Here is a 17802-nt window from a genome sequence, read left to right as displayed (position 1 = left end):
AGTGAGCTCAGCTTGCGTTAACTGGCTGCGAGGGCTACTACCAACTTTTTACTCTGATTTTCAATGATTCTCTATGTAAGACCTACATAATCAGTCAGGTAAAATCGGTGAGCATGACGTGCTTCAGAAGAATTTAATTCCCAGTTAAATCATTACATTCACTGCCGCGCGTGAGTATCAGAACACACAGAAAAAATGACGCGACTGGGCTCAGTGCATAAACAGAACATTGCACTAACAGCACAGCTCCATAAGAAATGTTTATTGTTATCCGCTCTCTCAGAAGTAAATGCTCAAACGATTGTGATGAAATAAATAGCAAGATAATCAGATTAATCAGATGATGTTCATACGAGATATGGTATTTCACTGATGACCGAATTTTTTAACTACAGGAATTTCCCAAACAGACTTGTATGCTATTATCAAACCACTTCAGAGTTAATAGCAGAGAACTATCGCCACGTCTCATTACTGCCAGCGCTTCAAAATTTGTCGAGAAGATTACGCGCAATACTGTTTATGAACACTTGTCACATAAAAACCTACTCAGCGCGAAACAGACTGGATTTAAAATAGGGCTGCCAACTGAACGCGTTATATTTACTTTGTTAGTATCAAGGAATCAGGTAGCATTACCAAACGCAAAATTTTAGACTTAACTAAAGTTTTTGACTGTGTAGAAGATAGGAGCATCATACAAAATTAAAAATATCATGGAATAGTAGAGTCACGGTTGTTATCTTATCTACACGACCGAAATCAATGGATATCACTGCTTTTAGACTTGCAGTGTTTGTAGATGCAAATTTTGCCAGTCCTGAAGATGAAATGAATGTAGGAGTCCTTTGAATAGGCAACTGATAAAGGAATTGGAAAAAAGCAGAAGATGATTCAAGATAAACAGAATATCACTAAATTTTGATTACATTTTGATCTTAGATGCAATTCAATACGTCTGACAGACCAACGAAGATAACAACAAAAATAATCAGCGCAAACAATGAATTACAAGAACTCAGTGACAGTTATATATAAATTAAAATTAAAGAAATGAGTTTATTTTGGATGTTTCCATTTATTACTGAACTACTGATCATTTTTCAGGAGAAATTCATCTTACCAGGATAACATTTTAAAATCCATTGACGCATTCCAAAACTAATAGCAAGTGTTAATTCCAGAAAATCCTGAAGATTTTTTAAAAAACTCGGAATTTTTTAGATATTTCACATTACATATGTTCATTAACGTCTTTTGTCGAAAAAAATACTTGTCTTTTAAAAACTAGTGCATAGCATGAATTTAATACAGGAACAAAACACAACCTCTACGAAGACTTCAAGCATTTTCGTGAATATACAGAGGAATCAGATACGGGGATATGCATGTGTTAAATAAGTTGCCACTGAATTGAAGCCCTTTCTTTTGCACAATTCCTTACGATTCACTGAAGAGTATCTTCACAGATACTCTTAAAATAATATATTAGGTTATAATACGTATAATATTAGTATTGTAATGCGATAACTGTTCATGAAGTAAAAATAAATGTCATGTGACTAGGGCCTCCCGTCGGGTAGACCGTTCGCCGGGTGCAAGTCTTTCGATTTGGCGCCACTTCGGCGACTTGCGAGTCGATGGAGATGAAATGATGATGATTAGGACAACACAGCACCCAGTCCCTGAGCGGAGAAAATCCCCGATCCATCCGGGAATGGAACCCGGGCCCTTAGGATTGACAGCCTGTCACGCTGACCACTGTTTCTTTATCTCATTTTGTTCGCTTTCGTGCGTTGCATCTGCTCGGGGTGGACGTCGTAAGACACCCATTTAAGTTCGTTGTTGATCGATTAACGCAGTTTTTTTGTTACAGAGGGCAGATAATCCTCTGACGGATTCCTGACAGAACCAGACAAACGTACATTATTGACTTCTTTCCACATCCCACAGATCTCTCTCTGCGAGATTCATGGAGCACAATTTATCTAAAATTAATGAAAAAGTAAGGCAAAAGGATTACAGAGAGACGAATGAGCAAAACTGTCAGTGTCATGCAAAAGTCAGGCATCTAAAAGTCATAAAATGAAGTTGTGCCTCATTACACGCCGTTAACGAAGGTACGAGCTTATGGAATAAGTTCACATATATGTGAGTGGCTCAAAGACGTCTTAAGTAATAAAACCCAGTATGTTGTCTTCGACGGCAAATCCTCGTCAGAGACAAGGGTATCGTCAGGAGTGCCCCATGGAGTTGTGATAGGACCGCTGTTGTTCTTTGTATACACAAATGATTTGGCGGACAGAGCTGTTTGCTGATGATGCTGTGGTGTACGGTAAGGTGTCGAAGTTGAGTGAGTGTAAGAAGATACAAAACGTTTCAGACAAAATTTCTAGTTGGTGTGATGAATGACAGCTAGCTTTAAATACGTTATATTCGATTACAGTATTACTGTTGTCCTGCTTGACATAGTCAAATCGCTTAAATATCTGGTCGTAACGCTGAAAGCCATATGAAATGGAACGACCGTGTGAGAATTGTGGTAGGGAAGGCGAATGGTCGACTTCGGTTTATTGGGAGACTCTTAGGAAAGAATGCTTCACTTGTAAAGGAGACCACATATAGCACGCTGGTGCGACCTATTCTTGAGTACTGCTCAAATGTTTGGGAACCGCACCAGGTTGGTTTGAAGGAAGACATCGAAGCAATTCAGAGGTGCGCTGCTAGATTTGTTACCGGTAGGGTCGAACAACACCTAAGTGTTACAGAGATCCTTCGGGAACTCAAATCGGAATCCCTTGAGAGAAGGCAAGGTTCTTTTCGAGGAACACTATTGAGAAAATTTAGAGAACCAGCATTTGCAGCTGACTACCGAATTATTCTATTTCCATCAACACACATTGCGCGTAGGTCCGCGAAGATAAGATTCGAGAAATTAGGACTCATACGAAGGCATATAGATAATCGGTTTTCCCGCTCTCTATTTGCGAGTGGAACGAAAAAGAAAATTACTAGTAGTGGTACAGGGTAACCTCTGCCACGCATCATACGGTGGCTTGCGAAGTTTCTATGTAGATGCAGATGTAGAAAGCAATAGCTACAATACTACGTTTAAGTAAAATGAGAAAGTATGAGCTAGTGAGTAACTTGGAATGAAAGAGAGCGATCGGTCTTCGAGAAATGGGTTTCACGTGCCGTGAAATTTCTACTCGTACGTAACATACTGTCATGACAGTGGTTACACGCGAGGATAGAAAAGGATCCAGCGCAACGTCATAAGATTATCACCACCTTGTCCGTCGGCCGAAAGCGACCGTCCAGCCACACACAGGTTTGGCGTGATGGTGGGAGACAGGTTTGTCTGCGTCGACAGTTGGGCTCCGTCTGTTGGGGTCTGGACTGCTGTCACATAGGCATCCAGTGTCGCCTCAGACAGTCATGGCACGTGAACGCAGCCGCTGATATGCTGTGTCAAAATGTAATGTTTGCACACTGTTACCGCTCCGCCTCCCTGCAGATATGACGGCACAATTGTTAGACGGTGTAGGGGTGGTCGGCTGACCACAGTCCGGCAGCCTGCATAGTCGAGACGTAGCGGAGAAACGATCGGTTTTTAGTTTGGCCATGGCTCCGGCAGCAACATCTAAGCAGGAAGGATAGCCAAAGTTGTATCACGCTTTCAGGCAACAAAAAATTCTATATTCCGGGAGAACAACGTCCGACCAAATGTGGAAGCGAACCTGGAAGTTTCCTTCGAAGGCTGAAAGGTATCACTACTTCCCAGCCTGCACGTTATGCCTCGCATATTATCCATCAGTCATGAGTTTTGCGTTGTGATACCAGCCTGAAGAAGGAAAAAATGGCAGGGAAAGCCGTAGAAAAATATTTGTCTAGATGTCAAGGAACAATACGCGTTAACAACTTATTTAATTATTGTGTTATTTAGTGTGATAAGGCTGGGATCTTCAGGCCTTCCATTACATCGGACCAGGAACTACACTTATTAAAAATTATTACAAATCAGTCTCAGTTTCTACGAATACTTGTGGTTCATTTATGTACGTCTGAAATATTATTATTAGTAAAGTTATAATTATCAACATAAATAACTGTAATGGATGTTGATGATGATAATAGTAATAACAGTGATAATAATAATAATAATAACAGTAGTAGACATTGACCGAGCGACGTAGCGCATTGGCTAGCATACTGGACTCGCATTCGGGAAGACGACAGTTCTAATTCCAGCACGACCATTCAAATTTAGGTTTTCCGGGATTTCCCTAAATTAATTATGGCGAATGCCACGGTAATTCCTTTGAAAGGACAAGGCCGATTTCCTTCCTAACCTTTCCTTAATCCGAGCTTGTACTCCAACTCTAATGTCGACGGGACTTTAAACATTAATCTTCCTTTCTTCAGTAGTAGACACTGAGAACAACAATAATATTAATCAGTTTATCACTTATGAAGGCGTGTTTAGTATAATCTGAAACAGACGTGACAAAGAGAGAAGAGAAGATGGAAATGACAGAGGCAGACTGTTTCAATGGCAATTTTTTCAGACGGGAGGGGAGAGTGAGGGGTGGTATGTGAGTGGGAGAGTGGTTAAATGAAGACAAGAATGTGTAGATATTTATTTTGATGAAAGATATTCCATATACTGTCTTGCTTGAGTAGTACCTGCTACGTTCAAATATAAATTACTATCTGAAATTAATATGGTCAACTTCACTGTGGCCCGGGAGAAAATCAGGCATTCTTCCTACCTAGCGCTGTACGTTTTACTCGTACAAAGGATCAGAATACCACAGAATGGACACAGTTATGACAAAGGTATTGGTAAACAACGATAATAGATACAGATGCTGCAATAAATGATGATATTGGTACAAAGTATCTCCGCACTACAGTAGCGTGAGGTGTACATTTGTTAGAATAATGTAGATGAACTTCAGGGGAAATCTCAGTATCCGGCTTGGTACCTACTATATATATAAATTGATATTTTCATGTGAAACAGAAACGTTCATTTTTCACACGACTTAGATTTCGAGCTATGAGCTGATTTACTGCTGTAACAATAATGAATATAATGATATACACACAGACTTTCTCTATGTTTTGCTACCTGGATCAAGTTTATGAACGTGCAGCAGAGTACCGAATAGGATTGAAAACGCATTTTGTGAAAAAATGGCGCATAGAACGTTTTCCATTTATACTATTCAAAAAGCACACTAAAAACAGTTACATCCATTTTCATTGTCGGGGAATTCGTTTTTATATTTACTTTCGGTCAGGCTGTGGCTTAGTCCTGTCTTCGCAATATCCTTTCTTCCAGGAGTCTTAGTTCTGCAAGTTTCGCAGGAGAGCTTCTGTGAAGTTTGGAAGGTAGGAGACGAGGAACTGGCGGAAGTATAGCTGCCAGGGCAGGTTGTGAGTCGTGCTTGGATAGCTTAGTTGGTAGAGCACTTGCCCGCGAAGGGCAAAGGTCCTAAGTGGTTTTTGTTGACTACAGCTCTAGCAGTATTGTTGTATTTCTGTACATGTATTATCACAAACAAAACGTTGTTGCTCGGTATTAACGGTACTTTGAACAAAATCTTTCTTCCTGCTGTTTTATCGGAAACTGAAATTTTGGACGTTGGCTGTGTACGAAGTATACGTACATTCTTGGAAAGAAGAAAACAGCAACAGCCACCCTTAGTAAAGCTATATTGTATACACAAATAGCACAAATTCCACAAGGATAATTCTTGTGGTGAATAAAAAAGTATCAAGATATCCCTAAAATAATTATTTCAGTACACAATGTCAATATCCAAGCAGTCTGTGTGTACCCTGGTACGCATTCCACAAGCATAGTTCTGTGGTGAATAAAAAAGTATCAAGGTATCACGAAAAAATTTATTTCAGTTCACAATGTCAATAGCCAAGCAGTCTGTGTGCAGAACGCAAGAAGAGTGATATCAACATACGTAAGGGACACGACTATAGAAGACGTAAAGTGAGTGAAAGGAACATTCACAACCTCTTCCTGAAATGTACATGGCCACCAACACCATCCGCGTAAATGTCCGGCTGTTACAGCCAGTCGACATGATCAATAATTTTTAGAAATAATGATGGGTGAAGCTAATGCAATTTGCTAAAGACAACATGTGTTCCCATAACAGTAGGTGCTTGCTTAGCCTCTGATGTCACTTAATACGAACATTTTTCCAACGCCTGCAACTTTGTTTTGTAGGAGCGTTACTCCTTCCTCGCAGGGCCGCAGAAAGCGCTCTGGAAGTATTTTCATGTGCTCGTTTTGTAATCTCCCTCATCCGAGGAGTCTTGTGATTCTCATTGAGTGCTAAGATGTATTAACTAGCTGAGTTGTTCACGTAGATGCCCCAACGACCTTTCATTTAAAGAAAGGAATGCCTTGCATACTGTTAGTCTGCGAATCTAGTTAACACTCTGGTATATGAAATTTACTGGCGGATTAGAGCTGTGTGCCGGATCGCGACTTGTACAGGGGACCTCGGTAGGAGAGAGGCGGTGCAAGAAGTGAAGCTGTGAGCGTGGGTCGTGAGGCGCGCCTGGATAGCTTAGTCGCTGAAGTATTGTCTGCGAAAGGCAAGGTTCAGGGCTGGAATATCAGTGCAGCAAAAAGTTTTAGTCTGCCAGAGGGCTTTAAAACAACACACACTCCACTGCAGATTTAAGGATTCATTCTCTAGTGCATTTTTCGCTGTTTCTGTGTTGTGTTTCTGAAGCAGAAAATAGAAATAATTGCATCATGTGTTTCAAATGTTGTGGGGACTCCACTAAATGCCATATTCAGCTTGATAGGTTTACTCAGTCAACGGTAATCGACGAAGGTCGGTCTCACGTGATGTTGTGTAAACAACACCCGTAAACTTGGAAACGTTGGTAAAAGTCTTCGTACGTAATAAATGCAAATACTTCATTTCTCCACATGCTAAGACGGACGGTTTGCTACAATAAATCTTGAAAAGTGAGGTGGGTATATGGACTAGCCCTGGCTTCGTTTCAGTGCTCAGAAGTTATCCTTCGACTTTTCTTACGAACTCAAAAGCTGCTTTACGCTCGCTGCTCGATTTGTTGTTAGTGTAGTGAATTGAACTTTGACAACAGTCTTACACGTGTATTAGCGATATTTTATTTACATATGCATAATTAAACTATAGGTCTCCGGGCTATGAACACTGTTCGCAAAGGAATTTTCAGCTTATAAAAGAATGACATGTGCATATATCGTATTTTCCCGTGAGTCCCCTTCTGGGGAGTTCGGCCGCCTAGTGCAAATCTGTTTATTTGATGCCACATCGGCGAGCTACGAGTCGATGACGATCAAATGATGATGAGAGCCTCGACCGGGAATCGAATCCGGGGCCCCGTGATTGCTAACACAAGACCACAAGCTGCTGACCTTTTGACATAGATTTTCAATATGTCTTCTTTCTGTCATATGAAAACACAGCAATCCATCAACTCTTAAGAGCAACATACTTTTCTCAAAGATCCTTGGAAATATACCTAATTTACATTAAATGTATTCACAATTGCGAATATCGACAACCATCAGCTGTAGAATGGAACGATCGCAATGAAAATTTGTACCGGATCTGTACCCGAAGTCGGATTTCACGGTTATCGCGATGCATATATGTCCAAAGATACATTGCATCATTGCTCGGAATAACACAGACAGTGCAATATCTATATACCTAATTTAGTTCTGTATGTAATATGTACATGGTGATTATGATTGAACTTTCGCTACTTAAGCCAGGGCAAACAGGAAGCTATTTATCTCACGGTACCCAACTATATAGTATTGATGTTCAGATGTCCGCTGCAGGATTTGTGCTTTTAGTAGTGCTATTGTCATGCATTGCTGTCGGTGCCGGTACTGGTACGGTGAGGTAACATTAAAACAAAAGCATCAGTGTGCAAAGCGGTTGCAGACAGCCAACATGGGTGAGCAGACCTTTACTCGTAAAGCTGATTTATCGAAACAGGGATAATGCTGCTGCTCTTGTCAAGTATCGCGTATTAAAGGAATACGGAGAGGTCTCCTTTCCACACCTGGTTGGAAAACATGATTCGGAAGTTCGAATTAACGGGCGATATGGGAATTGATCCTGGGATAGACCGACTGCCAACTGTACCACCAATGAAGACTGTCGCGTGGCTGAGAATGCTGGGCGCAATGCGTGAGGTTCACGCAGTGTACGAGCAGTGTTGCGACAGCTGAACAATCCATGGTCCACCGGTTGAGAAGTGCTGCGAACAACTGAGAAATTGTATCTGTACAAACTTCACATCACTCACCAACTTTTACCACGTGGCGTTCACATTCGCGTACGCTTTGCTCTTACGTTTCTTGCTATGGTTGAAGTTGACAACATGTGGCCTTGGAAGAATTTGTGGATTCATGAAGCACACTTTACACTCACTGTGTCAGTGAATAATCGAACTTGATACATGTAGAGATCGTCACCGCAAAGTAACGCTCGCAAAAATAAAGCTCCCCTCCCCTACACAGTGAACGCGTCACTATGCGGTTTGGCTTCACGGCACAGTTCATGATAGGTCCATTTTTCTTTGAGGACCTCGGACCCCAAAGAACAAGGACTTGCAGCGTAACATGAAGAGTCACACTCAGCAATGTTTCTAACCTGGGACGTAAACATGGTAGGCAGTTAACACGTTACCGCGTGTTTCTTTCAATGTTTTATTCGTTATTTCCGTTCTGCATGTCCTTACAAATGTTCCCACAAAGTTTCATTGTCCTACGATAATTTGTTTTTGATGGGGACCCTATCAAGTAGCCGAAGTCTAATTAAGGTAATAGTTTCTCAGACACACTTCGCATGATCGTCTGCGTACGCTACACTCAACTAGCAATTCATTACGTAACATAGTTTTCTGAGCTACTAACTACGCATAGCCGGCCAGGGTGGCCGAGCGGTTCTAGGCGCTACAATCTGGAACTGCGTGACCGCTTCGGTCGCAGGTTCGAATTCTGCCTCGGGCATGGATGTGTGTGATGTCCTTAGGTTAGTTAGGTTTAACTAGTTCTAAGTTCTAGGGGACTGATGACCTTAGAAGTTAAGTCCCATAGCGCTCAGAGCCATTTTAACTACGCGTATAAAAGCGCTCACGCAAGCACTCACTCACTCACTCACTCTCTCTCTCTCTCTCTCTCTCTCTCACACACACACACACACACACACACACACATGTATCCATATACACTGTCCAGTCACATTAATGTGACCACCGCCTATGTTACACGTCAACGTCCAGTAACCACCCACAGAGGGCGGGTGGCAGCCCTAGCAGTGGAAGGTGTATAAAGCTTGTCGTAGGACACGGAAAACAGTGCAGTTGTTATCGTAATGCAGAAACGGAGTGATTTATCTGACTTTCAAAAGGACATGCGCATTGGGTTTCGGGCCAAGGGTGGAATCATTTCGAAAACGGCTAAGTTCGTAAACAGTTTGCTTGGCACCGTGGCTAAAGTATACTGTGCATGACAGAATGGCGCCATCCAAAACCCCAGGACCGAAGCAACTGTGGTGCGCCACGAACCATTGATGACAGGGCTGAACGACAGCTGCGGAGATGCGGATGGGCTAATAGACGTGCAGCTTTTGAGCCACTGACCGCCCAGGTGAACCAAAGGACTACTAACAGTGTTTCCTCAACGACCGTTCAACAGACGTTGCTGCATATAGTCCTCCGCAGCAGGCGCTTGGTCCTTGCAACAACGCTGACTGATGGTCATCGGCAATACCGCAACTAAACGTCCACTGAGTTGCGAGCGGTGGCCTTTTCAGGTCAATCACGTTTTATGCTCTATCGAACAGACGGCAACACTCTGCAACAATCGTCCGAAAGGTCCAGGCTGCAGCAGGGAGTGTCATGGTCCTCGGAATGTTTTCGAGCGTTCCTGGGTGATCTTGTCATTCTGGAGGACAAAATGGATCAATACAAGCTTGCATTCATCCTTGACGACCATCTCCGCACCTACAGGCAGTTCGGTTTTCCTCGGCGCGATGACATATACCAGCAGGCCAATACAACGTGTCACACAGCTGGCAGTATACGTGCGTGTTTTGTAGAGCACCAGAATGAGTTGACCGTACTCCCTTGGCCACCAGACTCCACGGATTTAAACCTTATCGAGAATCTGTGGGAGCTCGATCGGATAGTTGGCACCATGGATGCTCAACTACGAAACCTAGTGCAGATAGCCAAGACACTGGAGTCGGCTTGGCTCCACATCCCTGCCGGTACCTTCCAGAACCTCACTAGCTGTCTTCCTGCAGGTATCGCAGTAGTCCGCACTGCAAAAGGTGGCTATTCAGGTTTCTGACAGGTGGTCACATTAACGTGACTGGACAGCGTATATTATACACTAAATTAAAGTCTGTATGTGAAGGCTAATCTCAGAACCTGCTACAGGGATATTGATCTGGTTTACGCTAATAGATAGACTGATTGAGGAGGTAGGTTTGTGGATATATTCTATAACCACAGAAATGATGAGTGTGTCAAACTCGTTTTGTTATCTGCTCCATATTTAATTTACTTCTGGAGTAACATCTCGTGGCAACTCCAAAAATCATCGAAGCTTGAGCAGAATCAGTACATCTACACATATCTCCTAGACGTATTACAAACCTCCCACGGTGTTTTTCTGTAAATAATTGAAAGTTGACCTCCGGAACTACTGTAGAGATTTTTACAGACTGATTGACAAGGAAATTTATGTGCAATTTATTACCGCTACGCCAGACAAGTCGCGAGGCCGTAGATACTTAGTGCTATCCGTGCGAAGCTGGGGCGAGTTTACTCTTAACTCTTCTATCAACCGAGATATTGAAGCACGTAGGTTTTCTTAATTGAACGATGTACTTTTGTGAATGATATTCGAAAGGCGTTGAAAAAATTACTTATGTTATATAGTCTTTATTATCACAGTAATATGCTAAGGTTGAAAGGCAATGTGGACGGAATCGGCAGTTGTGTAAACAACGCCAGGCTTCACCGTTTCATCGACAATTTGGATTGTTTACACGTTCGATAAGAGCTGTTCACTTAAATATGAGTATGTACACACACAAACACATACACACACAAACACATACACACACACACACACACACACACACACACACACACACACACACATCATCTGATCAAATGTATCAGGACACCCCCAAAAACATACGTTTTTCATATTAGGTGCAATGTGCTGCCACCTAATGCCAGTTACTCCATATCAGCGACCTCAGTAGTCATTAACCATCGTGAGAGAGCAGAATGGGGTGCTCCGCGGAACTCACGGACTTCGAACGTGGTCGGGTGATTGGGTGTCATTTGTATCATACGCCTGTGAGCCAGATTTCCACACTCCTAAACATCCTTAGGACCGCTGTTTCCGATGTGATAGGGAATTGGAAACGTGGACACGTACAGCACAAAAGAGTACAGGCCGACCTCGTCTGTTGAGTGACAGAGACCGCCGACAGTTGAAGAGGGTCGTAATGTGTAATAGTCAGACATCTATCCAGACCATCACACAGTAGTTCCAAACTGCATCAGGATCCACTGCAAGTACTATGACAGTTACGAGGGAGGTGAGAAAACTTGGATGTCATGGTCGAACGGCTGCTTACAAGCCACAAATCACGCCGGTAAATGCCAAACGACGCCTCGCTTGGTGTAATGAGCGTAAACATTGGACGACTGAACAGAGGAAATACGTTGTGTGGAATGACGAATCACGGTACACAATGTGGCAATCCGATGTCAGGGTGTGGGTACGGCGAATGCGCGGTGAACGTCATCTACCAGCTTGTGTAGTGCCAACAGTAAAATTCGGAGGCGGTGGTGTTATGCTGTGGTGGTGTTTTCATGGAGGGGCTTGCACCCATTGTTGTTTTGCGTGGCATTATCACAGCACAGACCTACATTGATGTTTTAAGCACCTTCTTGCTTCCCACTGTTGAAGAGCAATTCGGGGCTGGCGATTGCATCTTTCAACACGATCGAGCACCTGTTCATAATGCACGACCTGTAGCTGAGTGATTACACGACAACATCATTGACCGCGTGGAGTGGCCGTAGGAGTTTGAGGCGCCATGTCACGGATTGCGAGGCCCCTCCCGCGGGAGGTTCGAGTTCTCCCTCGGGCATGGGTGTCTGTGTTGTTCTTAGCATAAGTTAGTTTAAACTAGTTTAGCTAGTGTGTAAGTTTAGGGAACGATGACCTCAGCAATTTGGTCCCTTAGGAATTCGCACACATTTGAACATTTTTGACTCATCCGTGTAATGGACTGTCCTGCACAGAGTTCTGACCTGAATTCTATAGAACACCTTTGGGATGTTTTGGAACGCCGACTTCGTGACAGGCCTCACCGACCGACATCGATACCTCTCGTCAGTGCAGCACTCCGTGAACAATGGGCTACCATTCCCTAAGTAACCTTCCAGCACCTGATTGAACGTATACCTGCGAGAGAGGAAGTTGTCATCAGGCCTAGTGTGGGCCAACACCATATTGAATTCCAGCATTACCGACGGAGGGCGCTATGAACTTGTAAGTCGTTTGCAGCCAGGCTTTCGAATACTTTTGATCACATAGTGTATGAAACAAATTTCCTACGACCACGAAAGATGCCTACGCAATGTCCTCCAAATATTCCAAGAGTCAGTCGTGGTCAAAACAGTGTTCCGTCTAGTAGTAAGTGCATTATGTCGCAGCTAAGTGTATTCGAACGCGAGCAAATTATTGGTGATTGTATGATGCGTGTTTCTGTAACCAAGGGATCAGAAATGATCGGTTTTTCAAGATGAATACTTCCTTTCCATATCATGAACACTTCACGAAAGAAAAGTGGTGCAAAATTTAAGTGATACTCCTTGTCCCCTATAGACAAGGAGACAGAAGAAGTGATGATAGTTGCTGGAAAAGTAAGGAAACACATGTCTCTCTGGATGTCTTTCGTTATTTATTTATATGTTTATCGTCATCTGACTCCCTACCACTTTCTATTAAGCGCGACTGAATGCTTACGTACATAACCTTCTCTGCCTCAACACCCTCCCTATCCACACACAACTACATTACTACACACTCAGGAGACGGACGAGAGAGTACAGACACACATACGCACACACATACACACGCACACGCACACACACGCACGCACACACACACACACACACACACACACACACACACACACACACACACACACAGAGAGAGAGAGAGAGAGAGAGAGAGAGAGAGAGAGAGAGAGAGAGAGAGACAAGGAGAGGGACGCGAGATCTGCAAGAGCAGCTATCTCTCTATTTCGCTCTTTCTCTCTCTCTCTTTTTCTCTCTCTTTCTATCGTTCCCTGTCTATCCACATGCATCTGCAACTATGTGTCTCCCTTATTCGTTCAAGGGCGCTTGAATACACACATCCCTGACTTTGACAACACTCCGAGCGCGAGTCTATTGTGTAGGAGTTTATCAGATGCAAATCCACGCGAGAGAGACGCCGGCCAGCAGTACCAAAACGGCGGCTGGCAGGTGTCCTCGCATGCTTCTAAAGCTTCTAAAGGTGAAGCTCCTACCAGACTCGTACCGTTTCGCCAGCTCGGCCGCGGCGCGCGTAACAATCGTTTCTCACGAGTGTTGTGAAAGTGTCCGCGACATTTGCTCCGAAAGCCCCGGCCGCCCGGATCCACTGGGTAATGAAGGCCGGCGCGCTCGGGGAATGTTATTTTAATGGCTACGCGGAGTGACAGGGATGGGAAGAGGAAGAAGACTGATTGCCCAATCTGTGGAGCCTAGTTCCCCTCCACCGACCCAGCTGCCAGATTTCCATTTAGTGATATCCTCGCCCGCCTAGTTACCCGGCCTGCTTTCCATATAATGTGTCATTACCTCTTATCTTTGCTCATGCTGGGACCCTACTAATAAGTTTCCACGTAGTCAGTGCTACATATTTCCGAGCACTTCCGCAAATCAGTTCTTATCGTCTGGGCGACAGGTGGATGAAAGCCAATTGTCAGCTGCAACTCTCGTCACGGAATGTGTACGTCGCACGTATTGAAACGTGAAACACAGATGTGTTTCCCGAGATGCTGTAATTATTGTGCAGAGAAAAAAGTTGTTATATTTTGATCCTCTCTCACGTACGATTTCGCTCATTAAAATGTGTGGTTGCATGGCCATCTTTCGGAGCAGGTGTCATATGTATAATTATTATTCTGTTCCCGCCTTAGCTTACCGAAATTTAAGAATATTTTTCACCAGACGCTTTTGGCACAGCATCTTCCGTGGTCATTCTAGAAACACAGTAACATAACATCTTTTTCCCTATAAATTTGGCGTGTAGTTAACTTACGGTGATATTCGTCTTTTTACATGTGATGGAGTCCATTGTTTTTTCCTTGTTGTTAGTAAAGATTTAGTCGAAAAAAACTTTCTTGCACGTCTACATTTCACGATTTTTCGGCTGTTACGGGCCTGCTTTCTTCTACTCCATTTGCGCTGTTTGCTTTTCATTGCACTTTTGTAAACTTCACAAAAGTTGTCTCCATAGAAAGGCGAGTAGTACTCTAGTCTAAACTTTTCCGCACTCAGCAGAGTTTTTTTAATAATAACAACAACAAAAATAGAGTTTCGAATATTGCCAACCTTGTGAACAAAACTCGTATCCTTTATGTCGCAGTACCAAAACGGCTGCTGGCAGGTGTCCTCTCTCTCTCTCTCTCCACCCTCCCTTCCTCTTTACCAAACACACACACACACACACACACACACACACACACACACACACACACACACACATGCTCAATACTATCAAGTAGGGATTATCTTCTTCTTCGTCTTCGGCGTTTGTCCCTCCGCTTCAGGACAGGCTGATTATAAAAAATTGTTGTTCCGTGATTTGGCAATTTCTGTAGCCGGATGACTTTTTGTCACCAGTAACGATATGGGAGGATAGTCGTTTGCACCACTTGTCTGGCCGAGCGAGGTGGCACTGTAAGTGAAACACAGAGAAACGGCCTTAGTATCCCCTTCTCGCCATTCAACTGAGCTCGTGCATCGTTTACCAAAATCCCTTAAGGCAAAAGCCAAGACGTTTCCTTTGCTGAGGTGGTGCCCGATTTCTTGCACAATCCTTGTCCGGTTGTGTCTCTTACTCCGTTTCTTATGCCCATGTCGTTTACATGTTGTTAACCCTTAATATTCCCACTTCTATGACGCATACCTGTACGAGTGTCTTTGTATGCTAATTTTACGGTTTTAAAACGACATTTTTAAATCCAACCAAGCTACCGATACTTTTTTTTTTATTGCAACGAGTTTCAGTCTTTGATAATTCTCAAGCGAAGTAAAATGGAGACACATAATGTAACAGATATCATTTTGGTACTATAATTGCCTGTAAGCGGAGTCCAGTACACTCACATACATAGACGTTCTCGTGACGTAACCATGATAGTATGTACTATACAATCTTACATTACCCGCAGGGTAACGTCACGCAAAAGGTACGAGTAGCTAAGTATACATGGGGAACATGACATTGAACGTGTTATCGTGACAGGTTTTCAGTTAGGCAACTCAGTGTACGGTGTGTGTAGCGAGGTGTACGATAGACCACCAAGCTTCCACTCATGTGATCACTCGCAAAATATTCAGTAGGATAATTGTATTCAGATCGATTTTCATCTTCAAATTTCCAGTAACTGCAAAATCCTGTTAGTATAGAACACAATACTAAATTTTTCTCAGTTGGACAGGAATAGACAATGAAATACATCGTGCCAAACCACACCGGCATTCGCCTTTAGTGACATGCGATAAAGATGGAAAACACAAATTTGGATTACCCGCAAGTCCCTTCTGTTAACCAGTGTGACAGCTCGCTCGGTGGATTATTGAGGAGTCTGAGGAGCACGAAACGACACGGAAATCTGTTCAACATCATAATCCAGACTCGAACAATCTCGAATACGAGTGATGGATTTTACGAAAACGTCAACTCGATATCTACAGCCACATTAATCGTAATAAATATTCATTTGCAATAGACTCCTACGTAAATTTGATGTCTGCATTTATGGAAATATTTGACAAATGTTTTTAGCTTTAAATTCTTCTCAAAAGATATTGTGCGTGTGGATTCGAACCTGCGACCGTAGCAGTCGCGCGGTTCCGGACTGCGCGCCTAGAACCGCTAGACCACCGCGGCCGGCGAACTTCCGACACTATCTACTAGAATAAATGATGACTAACTGAAACCCTCAGCTGCCGACAGGTGGTGTTGATATACATCGATGTGGACAGCTGAAAATGTGTGCCCCGACCGGGACTCGAACCCGGGATCTCCTGCTTACAGGGCAGACGCTCTATCCATCTGAGCCACCGAGGACACAGATGAATAGCGCGACTGCAGGGACTTATCCCTTGCACGCTTCCCGTGAGACTCACATTCCCAACTGTCCACAATATTACCTATGTAATGTACCTTACAGACATTTGCCCATTCACTCATTACTCGCGCACGCTTTGGCGATTCCCGTAAGAGTTTGGGCAACCTGTGTGCATTCGCACAGACGAAGGTCAATGGCTGGGTAGCCAGAATGCGGTACCCAAAGTGCTCCTCCAGGATATCAAACACTCTCCCGCGTCAATGGGGTCGAGCTCCGTCTTTCATAAACCCCATCTTGTCGAAATCAGAGTCACTTTGGAAAATGGGAATTAAATCATCTTCCAAAACATTCACGTTCCGTTCGGTAGTCACCGTGCTAAGGAATATCGCACCGATTATTCCGTGACTGGACATTTCACACCACACAGTTACCCGTTAATAGTGAAGAGACTTCTCGATCGCGAAATGCGGATTCTCAGTCCTTCAAATGTGACAATTTTCTTACTGATGAACCCATCCAAATGAAAGTAGGCTTCGTCAATAAACCTAACCATACACAGCATACTAATTCCCAACATGCCCCGCGGCCAACCGTGCAGTTTGAACGTCCTAACGCAACCCGTTCAGAAGTTATAACGATTTGATTTCATATAGTTCAATAACTGTCACCCTGTATGTTCAAACATACATTTTTCGCGGTGTTTTCATATTTTCGTCCAACCCCTGTAGGTTTTACGGTGCGGCTGCTAAATGTGCAGGTGCGCAAAAGAGCATGTAGTCCATCTCTCAGTAGACTGCTACTCGTATGTTCTTCACGTAATAAGGCAAAACGTTGCTCAACAAGTATTCATGGTTCATTTCTGTAAGATTGTTTGACACTGTGTGTGATCACAACGTTTTATTTCTTATTACTCGGAAACTAAACGTTTCTGAACCCACGTTATTGAGGTTTCGTTTGCCACAACAATAAATAAGGCTCACGGTCAGAGAGAGGGGAAAAGAGGAGACAGGTAGAGGTAAGGGTGAGGACGAGATGGACTCAGGGAGAGGGGGCAAGGAGTTCAGGATGTACATCCAGTTCCCATACCTATTTAGCAGTTGCAAAGCATTGCCTGGTTCGCTAGTTATAAATAAAATAAAGATATATGAAACTGAGAGTGTTGATTTACATTACTGACGTACCACCCAGTATCTCCGTAATTGTACAAACTGTGAACTTGATGGCTTTTTACCCTGGATTTAGAGCAAACGATAAGTATAAGCAATAATATGCAGATGGAAATTACAGCATTTGTTACATTTGCTGTGTGTATATACTGGTTGGTTATAACTGAAGT

The 17802-nt window shown here is 43.3% G+C and overlaps 1 non-coding gene across 1 annotated transcript; it reads right to left on the bottom strand.

Moving 5' to 3' along the window:
* Positions 1 to 16391: 16391 nt before the first annotated feature.
* Trnat-ugu lies at positions 16392 to 16465 on the bottom strand. The gene has a single exon. It is a non-coding gene; the product is annotated as a tRNA-Thr (tRNA).
* Positions 16466 to 17802: the final 1337 nt, after the last annotated feature.

The sequence above is a fragment of the Schistocerca piceifrons genome, chromosome X, assembly GCF_021461385.2.
Source record: "Schistocerca piceifrons isolate TAMUIC-IGC-003096 chromosome X, iqSchPice1.1, whole genome shotgun sequence".
Classification (NCBI taxonomy): domain Eukaryota; kingdom Metazoa; phylum Arthropoda; class Insecta; order Orthoptera; family Acrididae; genus Schistocerca; species Schistocerca piceifrons.
Note: the sequence above shows the minus strand (reverse complement) of the source record. Positions and strands in the feature narration are given on the sequence as shown.